Below are 10,362 nucleotides of genomic sequence, written 5' to 3'. Positions count from 1 at the left end.
AATGCTTTTTTTGGCAATAGGTGTATTGTTTAATCTAAAGCTTTCCAGAGCCGTCTTTGTCTGCATTCCCTCTAACCACCGATCTCTTTCTGTGGCCTTAACTTTCTTCTTAACTGAGACCTGCTCTTCCGTAACTCCACTATAGCTCAAAAACTTTCCCCTTAATTTCCTAGTGCGCTGTCTCCACTTTGTGTCTATACTCCTCATGTATAAATAGCTAAAAACCTTTCGTGCCCATTTGTCTCAACCGATCCTCAAATTCTATCTTGCTCACCGCTTCCCTGCTCTCAAAGGACGCCCATCCCATGTCTCCTTGTACTCCCTGGTTTGGCGTTTTGCAATGTGCCCCCAAAGCCAGCCTACCTACTCCGCGCTGTTTTATTTCTAGTCTTGCATGGACTTCGGATTTCAAGCATATCACTGCGTTTCCAAAAGTCAAGCCAGGCACCATGACCCCTTTCCAAATCTCTCTCATCACCTCATACCTGTTGTATTTCCAAAGTGCTCTATTTTTCATTACAGCTGCATTTCGTTGCCCTTGCCTATTATAAGTTTTTCATGCTCACTGAGATATTCTGCACCATCACATATCCATACTCATAGATACTTGAATTTACCAGTGCTGAACAAAATACTAGATGAACGTATTTAAGTTAAGTTCCTAAATACCTGCATCACAAAGTATTTAATATACTACTCAAGTTATTTCACTGTAAAGTATCCTGAGTAGAGTACAAATACTTTCAAATGTATTTCAATTACTTTTAAAGATACTTCCGCATTGCGTAATTTTTATGGACGTCAGTGACAACGACAATTAAACAGCTCCGCAAATCTGGGTTACCAAGGTTGTCTATTAGCACGCAAAAATAAAAAAAAAGTATCGTACGGCAATTTGATGCAGTCCAACTATAAGGAGCAGGATATTGTCACGAATGACAAATAATGAGGCGGCGAAAAACTGAAGAAGCTAAAAGTTTAATGGGGCGAACTTGTGCCCAAAACAAAATAAAGAAAGGCTAGCATCGCAGGCGTCGACGTCGGCGAAACAGCAGGATCGAGTGCTGAGGCGAGACTGACTCCAGACCGCCATTCGGAGCACCTTTTGCACTTGCGTGGGTTTCTGGAACATTCGGCGTAGAAAGTTAGGCGCGTAGAACATTCGTAACTCGATCAGACGACAAGGATCTCGAACCTACGAGAATGGCAAGTTGAAATAATAAAGAGGAGTCCGCTCCCTTGTATCGAACCCGGAGCCTCCACGCGAAAGCCTCCGCGCGAGAACCAAACGCGGTAACCATTCGGCCACGCGGTCGCTCGGCAGCACGCGTGGCAATATCACTGATAGATGTTACAAAAGATTTCTGGGACAACGAGAAAGTGGTCGGTTTAGCTATTTGGGAGGAGATCAGACCGCGGCGCCCCAAGCGGTTAACTTCAGAACTACATGAATGGGGACAACAAATACAATGACTCAGCGCTCGGCTGACTTGACCTAACGCGGCGTCAGCGTTCGGGTGGAGTTTGTGTTCTCCGGTGAGGGGGAGGAGGGGCTCTTTTGTCACCACTTCGGCCTGCATGAACAATGCAGCATGCATGGTGCCCAGCTCAGCATAAAAGCCCAAGTGGGTCGAGCTCGCATCCTCTGACGACTGCTTTAGGGAGAGATCTGGCACTTAATGTGCCCCGCGCTGGTTGTAGCACGATTCCCCCGGTGGCAGTTCCCCCGTCCCAAATGCCCCTTGCCATTTCCCCCGAGTGTCAAAATCCCCGTTGTCAAATTCCCCGTCTTGCCTCCCCCGAGCGCCAGCACCCCCGTATCCAATTCCCCCATTTTGTAACTTTTGTGTGCCTCTCTATCCAGTGGCAATCAGTTGATCGAACGACGTTTCATCGACATATCGTTTCATCAAAAGTTTGTTACACCGACAGCTCGGATTAGCTTCCTTTTGTAATAAGTCGCCTGTGTCTGTCGCCGCGGGTAACCGGACAAAAGCTCACCGGACAAAAGCTCACCCGTTTTTTCGCAGACCCGGACAAAAGATCACCTCTTCTTTTTTTTCGCAACCCGGGCGAAACAAGGGCTTGAATAACATGCGGACGCGATGGTCATTGCACCATTTTTAGGAGAAGTGGTACCCCATCCCATGCAAAGGTGCCGACCAATAAGCCATAGCAGGCGCAGAAGCAACTTTTGGGACCAAAATTAAGATAAGCAAAACTGAGTGGAGCTAAGATTAGCTTGCTTGACTCAACTTTCAAGGTATGTCGGAGTAACCTCGTGTATCGCCCAAGAAACTTCGTGAACCGGAGTTTTTGAACCCGAAGAGGTGCACCGAGATCTACTAAGACTGCTGGAGCTAGTAGGAAAATGCATTCGCTTCTAACCAATCGATAAATAAACTCGTTTCTACACTAATCAACAAACCATGCGCCTGTCAGATTAAATTTATCGTTGTATTTTAGTGTCGCAGGCAAGCACCTAAGTTGTCCGGACTCGTCTTAAGACCAGCATTAAATGTTCTTCTAGTGAGCTTTTGTCCGGGTCTGTGAAAAAATGGGTGAGCTTTTGTCCGGTGAGCTTTTGTCCGGTGAGCTTCTGTCCGGTGAGCTTTTGTCCGGTGAGCTTTTGTCCGGGGTTCGTCGCCGCGAGGCGGCGTGACGGGTGGTCCGCCTGGATTAACATGGGTCCCTGTGACGCACGTGCGGCGAAGCTAGTTTTTTCACGAAACATGGTGTCGATGAAACGAGTGTCGACGAAACGATACGGACGCCCGTTGATCACCTCCGATGTTCTTTGAAACCAACGCACACTGTTATTCCGTGATCCTGTGTCAGTTCAGTGCTTGACAATATTGCAAATTATGGGAGATTTATTAACACGTTAATGTATACAGCTTTGTTGAAGCAATGTCCACTACTTAGATACCGCAATATCGCTGCACCAGCCTCAGGAACCCTTGAATATTGAGCCATCGATGAACACTTCAACCATTTCCGAAAAATGAAAAAGCAGCTCCTGCGTGCAAAAGCAAAGAACACGCCCTGCACTTATGCTGACGCCGAACAGCAGGAAGTCTCGCTTGTCGAGTGTCTCCGTATGTAGTCTTCCAAGGTTAATCTCGGCCATGTCCCTTGGTAGGCTCGGTTGCTGCTTTCTCTTCTCCCTGTACATGGTGCTCCTCATGCTCTCAAAAGTCGGCAGCTCAACCATCACCGTGTCGTCGACCTAGAACAAATTGGTCCCGTCACAAACAAGGTCCAATCGCGGACACCATGAACACGTATACGCGTGTAATAAAACATAGTATGTAAAGACGAGACAATGTTTTTGCTTACTTGACCCACAAGGCTCAAGAAATGCGGCTCCGACCTAACCTTTTGCTTCAATGCATTCTTTAGTCGCGCTTCCCGAAGTTGGCTGCTGTCAGGTGGATGGTTGTGCTCTGAAACACATCGACGTGATGATAATGAAAGGCCGCAGCATATTTTAGCCTCATTCATTCAGTGCCCTTCAAGCTGAACAGCAATCCGAGAGTTTGCGAAAGTAAAAAAAGAAATGTATCTTGTTAACGTAGCAGCTTGGGCGAGTTGGTTGCACATGATTACACACACCACAGCGCACTATAGCAAACAACACTCACACCTACGTGTGTAAGGTGTGAGTGTTTTTTGCTATAGTGCGCTGTGGTGTGTGTAAAAAAAGAAAGTCATTAGCTCACCTTGTGTTGTCTTGACGACTTTTCCGTGATTCCTGAGAACTGCTGCTTTGCAGTTATTTGTCCAGTATTTAGCACATCTCCAGGCAGTTTTCTCATCTTGGTCCTTACGCTGAAAGCAATACTTAAATCCGTCTATAGTATTAAGGCCTCCTTCCCTTTTTCCGTTTTTAAAAATTCGACCTCCATCTCCTGCATCTCAACCTCGTCTGGGAAGCATCCAATGTTGAAAGCTCCCTAAATAGAACTCACCTGGTCGCGTTCGAGGTTTCTTTGTTCTTGTTGACCCTCGGTATACACTTTTTCTTTCGTCCCGTAACGAGAATCGGGGGCAGAGGACGGGGGGAACTGATAAGGGGAGGGGGGCACGGGGCTTTTGGAACCCGGGGGAAATGAGGTCGGTAAAGATAAAGCGGGGAATTTGCTGCGGGGATATCGACAAGGGGGAATCGAGATTGGGTTATTTCGTGCACCACCCCCCCGCGCTCTACTAAAAAGATGACATGAACATGCCCACAAGGCCTGTGGGCATGTGCACAGGCCTTGTGTTGGGTAAACACCGAGGTGTGGGATGACAAATGGGTCAAAGCGCCTCGCCAATAGTGACACGCTGAATATCACGTCCTGCGGCGCACCATAGACGCATCGTTTAACTACAATCCATATTTCCTATATGGGGAGTTCACTATAAACGAACTTGGGATACGGATATGAGTGAATGGATAACAGGGTGAACCCACATAATAGCCACCGCAGTCTCACCTTCTTCAACTAGTAGGCACTCAGCGTTGGGAGGGAGGGGGGGGGGGGGCACTTCGTTGGGATTTTGAGAAGTCATCCAGCCTTTAGTTCGTTTCCTGTCTTTTTCTCTGCTTGTCAATGTTCGCAAGAGCAATAAAGTCCCTGTCACATTGAGGCAACAGTTGGACACCTCTATCCGGCAACACGAGGAAATCGTGTTGCCGGCGACCCTGTCACATCAAGGCAGCAACAACAGTCGGGCAACATATTGCTGTCGCCCGGCAATCGTGTTGGCCGATTTGTCTTCCGACAACCCTGTCACACCGCGCTGACGGCGGGAACAACACGCGGAACACTCCGCCATCTTGATTGTTTACTTTCGTTCGTGTGCGGCGCGGCGTCGCTGGAAATGTGACTCTACAAAGTGCTAGTGGGTTCGAAAAGCCGGAAATCACCACGGACGTCATCAACCAGTGACTGTGATTAAAAAACTTGACACGGGGAGTATATTCTAGCCTTTATTTTATCAAAATGTTCTTCATTCGCTGACAAAGCAGATAGCCCTAACCGAGGAAAATGAGATCGCTGATATATGTTTGGGATTCACGCCACCCTAGGAAGTATTTCTGTCCGGTTCTTTATGTCATGAAATTGACCTTTTTCAGAGATCGCTGGGCGCATGCGCTGACTCTGAGAGAAAGGGAGGAAAGGGAAAGGCGCCATTTTTGGTGGCTCTCTCGTCCGCTCGGTCGCACAGACAGTGCTGGTTCGGCTTGACTCCTCCGCTATTCTCGCGGCTTGGCTTCATAGTCGTTGCGCCTCACCACCGCGCAGCTGTAGGTTGCACAAATAAAAACAAAAATGGTTCAAATGGAAGCCTTTATGGAGTTTCAGCAGCACTAGCGGGTGGTGCACAAAAATACTCGGTGTCAAACACTCCGCCCTTTTTGCCCTGCTTTCAAAAGCCTAGGAGGCGAATCGCCCGTGTCAGCCGGCCGGATCATCAATGTGACGGCGCGACATTCTGATTTTAACTAAAATACAGTAAATCTGAACATGATGGTAAGCCGGGAACGGGTAGGAAAACGAAAACGCAAAAGGAGACAGAAAAAGAACAGCTACCGTCTCTTAAGACGATGCCTGTTCTTTTTTTCCGTTTTCCTTTTCCTACACCAGTCTCAGGTTTAATGTTTGAAAATGAGCGTGTTGGTGAATAGATACGAATACATGAAAGAATAAAAGATCAAGGACTTCTTAAAGAAGTCCTGTTTTCGTCCCGGTCCTCGATACATATTCGTATGTCAAGTTTACCACCATGTTCAACTTACACCAGCTCGCCTACACTATGACTATTTTTCCGTTAATAGTAAATGTGCACGCGAGGTTCTGTGACGTAATTACGCCATACACGGTATTCAAGTAAAGAATAGCATGATAAAGCTTTCCGTCCTTCAGGCGTGCGCTATAGACATTCGCGTCTTGCCATGTGAAAAGAGAAGAAAAAACAGATAAAAAAAATCAGTCGCTGGCAAAGCATCTAAAGCGTGCGAAACGAATTTAAGCTTCACGGAGACAGAACCCTGATGGAATGCCTTGGCAACCAACCGTGAACTCCTTTGTTTGCTGGGCTCACTTTGTCGAAGGTTCGTGCTGAATTTAAAGAGAGATTGGTTCTAACGTACCTTTCCTTACTTTTTGTTGGTGCAGGCGAGCCTTCGTGATATCAAGACCGCCCGGATTTCACACCGCCCTAGCTTGCTTACACATTCCCGAATACGGTGATAATCGTGCGTTCGCGCGGTACACAGGACGGCTAAGTGACGGACGCAATAAGCTCGAATAACTTAAGCGATCAAGGGGAGAAAAATCAGCTATTTGTAGTGGCCGGGCCTTATAAACGGGGCTCACAAGCTCCGCACAGGGTAGATGGTTGGGTCGGTATCGAAACTGGTCACCATTACTTTCCTTACATAACACTCTGCGACTCTGCCTTGAAAGGGGACCCCTCTTTTACCAGCCAATCGCAAGACGCGATCCGAAGTGACGATTATGTGGCCCCGAGTCGATGGTAGAAACTGACGCAGCGTCGGATTCTATGCACCCTTGAAGGAATAAAAACGAACGAGGTCCTCTGTACCATAGACTGTAGCTTTTGTTAATCCTCCAGGTCGTCCTCAGCCATATCGAAGAAAATATGCACGCCAGACGAAGACAGAAAGACACGTTCAGAATGGGGAAAGACGGAACAACGCCACTAGAGAAGACACGTAAACACATGGACCGGGAGGCACGCCAGGCCCGGCGCGGACGACGGAGAGACGGTGCCAGAGCCACCAAAAATGTTTCGAGCGATTTCCGCGAGGGCGCGCCACGATCGTGGCCGAACTATGAAAAAGGTCAATTCCTATTTCTACCGTAAAATTGAGTTTGCGCCGGCAGTACCCCGAAACGTCTTTCGTAGCGTGGTGTTGAGCTAACTGCCAGTGCTTAAGATCTGCGGCACCGTCACGATCTGCCTTCATAACAATCGGTGGAATAAATATTTTTCAACGCTGTCTATTTGCCTACCGCCTGCTATGTGATCGATTCATTCCCCAAAACGTCCTGGGTATTGTTGAAGCAAATAAGGTGTCTGATAGCGGCTGTTTTCAAGCTTCAGGCATCAACAATCATGATCAGAATGGTCATTTTCATGCTTCGATTTTTTAATCCAGTTGCTTTCCTGGATTAGTATTATTATGCTTCATTAGCGGGTGAGTAGGCGTGCCATTTTATTTCACTAGCAGTAATGTGACCTGGCCTGGCAGTTCTAATTTTAACACTGGTAGTCTGCACGTTCACGACCGTAGCTGTGCCCATTTCGACAATCGCTTTCTGTAATTACGTAGTAAGAACATTCCTCAAATTATTTTAGCTGCACGCCAGCCTTAAGTATTGTTAAGTAACGTTTTCCACGATTTTATTTGAGTAAGACGTTATTGATAGGGCAGTAGCTTTTTCATCGAAGCTATCTGTGCTGTCGTGTTGCCGGCCCGAAATTCGCTCAGCCAGCGATCAGGGCAGCAGGCGTTGTCCAACACAGGTTGCTGCTGTTTTTGTTGCCGAAGGCTGTCATACTGAGGCAACATTTTCGTTGTCGTCCATGTTGTGCTGCTGTTGCCGCTATGTGACAGGTTTGTCAGACAACACGGGGAGCGAGCTACAAGTTGCCCGACAGTTGGACAACGTGTTGTGTTGCTGTTGCCATCGTGTTGCCTCAGTGTGACAGGGCCTTAAGGGACGGACTGACGACAAAAAGAAAATAAACAAAAGAAAACCTCGACGTATTGCCCTAGCAAAATCAAATATACAAAAAGCAAAACAAAAATGTTTTGTGTGTGTGTGTGTCCACTTCAAGATTTTCTTCTATTTGTTATTTTCTTGGCACTCAAGTCTGCATTGTTGTCGTAGGTTGTTTCCCGGTCGGCGTTGCGCTCAGGGAGGCATCTTTACTTCCGTAAAACCACACCTTTTGTTTGAGGATTTTTTGGGGGAAAACCCAATGGAAACAAACGGCGCCTTTGGGTAGGCGAGGGGAAAACGTTCATTGTACAAACTTTGGGCTGAAATATGAGTCACAATCGGCAAAAAAAGCGATGTTTCCACGAGCTCTGTCATAGTCACCGTAGGTAATCAGAGCTAGCAACAGGATTTGGTTGCTCGAAAGAATGTTCACGTTTGCTCGTGCCACGCCCACGCCACTTCATACCAAAAAAATCTCAGAAAATGGCGGAATGTCAAAAATGTATTTAAGATAATGAGTACAAGATACTCGGAATTGTAATTAAAATAGAGTATCAAATACTCTCCATCAAAAGTATGTGCAAGACACCAAGATACTTCAAAAAGTATTTAAGATACAGTACCTTGAGTAGAGTATTTGAGATAGGCACAAGTCTGGTATTTACTCTTTACTAGCTCTCTCAACTGTAATATTCTGTATCTTCAGCTTCTCAACTTCATCATCGTTAAAAATCATGACTGCTGATTTTTCACTACTGAACTCTAAACCTAATTCCTCTCCTTCCCTACCGCAGATGCTCATTAATTCCCGCAACTCTGTTCTGTTGTTAGCCATTAGCACGATATCATCTGCATACATCAATCCCGGTAAAGATTGCTGAATTTTTTGGCCTAGCTTACTGTACGAAAGGTCGAATCCAAGCCCCCTCTTCTCTAGTGTATCCTCCAATCCTCTCAGATACAACATCAACAGCAAAGGCGATAACGGGCACCCCTGCCTAAGGCGCTTCTGGTCAAGAGATCCAACGAGTCAAAAGATCCAACGAGTCAAAGGTCCAATAATGGATCTTATGACTCGTTGGATCTTTTGACTCGCCAGACACGAGTCAAAAGATCCAATGTGGGTCAAGAGGTCCAACGAGCCAAAAGATCCAACGAGTCAAAAGGTCCACGGCGAGTCAAGAGGTCCAACGAGTCAAAAGATCCAACGAGTCAGAAGGTCCAATAATGGAACTTTTTGCGCGTTGAATCTCTTGACTCGGCAGACATGAGTCAAGAGATCCATTGCAGGTCAGATGCTCCAATTACTGGAGACCTGCCGCTTCATATTGCAAAGGAGTCACGGAAAGCCCCTCGCCGCTCCTTCCCTAGTCGCGGGGAGGCGTTGTACAGTAGGAATCAGTTCAGTAGGCCTTGAGCCAAACGCACGGGGGCTCAGCATAATGCTCAGCACCCCCTAGAAAATGTCAACGGGTGCTTAAGCCCCTGTTGCTCCTCCCCCGGTTCCTGGGTCTTTGAGGCACTAGATTCTTTGAACATTAAAATAATTTCATGGCCCCTTTAAAGGGTCATGAAACGTTATCGGGTTGGAACGTTCATGACTTTGCCGGTTTGTACTGGTTCCAGCCTGGCATAAGTATAATCGCACAGACCGCCACTAATTCAGAAACTTCCCTGTCGCGGTGAAATTGTGAAATCGCGAAGATAAAAGGGGACTATTTTTTTCAGTCTTGCTTTTGCAAAGCTGAATGACGTGATTGTGGAATCGAAATCACCTGACTGACGACAGTCGAGCGCGGCTCACGTATAGATTGGACACGAGAGCTACGTGAGCACTCGCCTTCAGCTCGTAACAGTCAATGCCTCGGCGGACACTCGGGTAGTGGCTCGTGTCCAACCACAGCAGTGATGAGAATAGCCCAACTCCAACAATGTCTGAGCTGAGCACACGTTCTCTACTTTGTCAAACCCAGCACGTGGGTATGATTAACGTTAAAGGTATAGGATAGGCGCCGGGCCACGTGGCCGCTTGTTCTGGCTTTAAGTTGAGGGGATGAACGATGCTTATATTTCTCAAATTTATTTGGCGACTGGGCTTAGAAAGAAAAACTAATGCAAGTTTATTCAGTGATTAACGTTAGGGAGTGATTCTAACTAGTATTTAGCACAAGTAGAAAAATCGTCTCAAGGCTCCTTTAGGATACGCCTTAGATGGTCACTTCGAGGAGAGGAATTCCCCATAATTCACCGGTTCTTTCCGTGAAGGTAAGATATCGAACTTGGCTAATGGGAAGGCAAATGATGAAAAATTATTCAAAATAGTAATTTAAAAATATATATATATATATTTTTTTTTAAGGCGGGTTGATATTATGGTAAACTTTTCCTTTTTAATAAACTTTTAGGTTCGACACAAGGTATAACGAAATTTAAATTAGCATTTGATAAGCGGTCGCTGTAATGGATCGTGAGATGCAAGGCTCAAAATATGTCACGAAAATGTGGAAAGTACAATGGTTTTTTTTTCTCGGCTTTATTACGTGCGAATAAAATAATTCAGTTTGCACGAACAAAATCGACTAGGTGCCGTACATTAAAAGAATAAGTAATATAAAACTTC

This window comes from Ixodes scapularis, unplaced genomic scaffold (genome assembly GCF_016920785.2).
Source record: "Ixodes scapularis isolate PalLabHiFi unplaced genomic scaffold, ASM1692078v2 PGA_scaffold5__190_contigs__length_132052651, whole genome shotgun sequence".
NCBI classification, from domain to species: Eukaryota; Metazoa; Arthropoda; class Arachnida; order Ixodida; family Ixodidae; genus Ixodes; species Ixodes scapularis.
Note: the sequence above shows the minus strand (reverse complement) of the source record.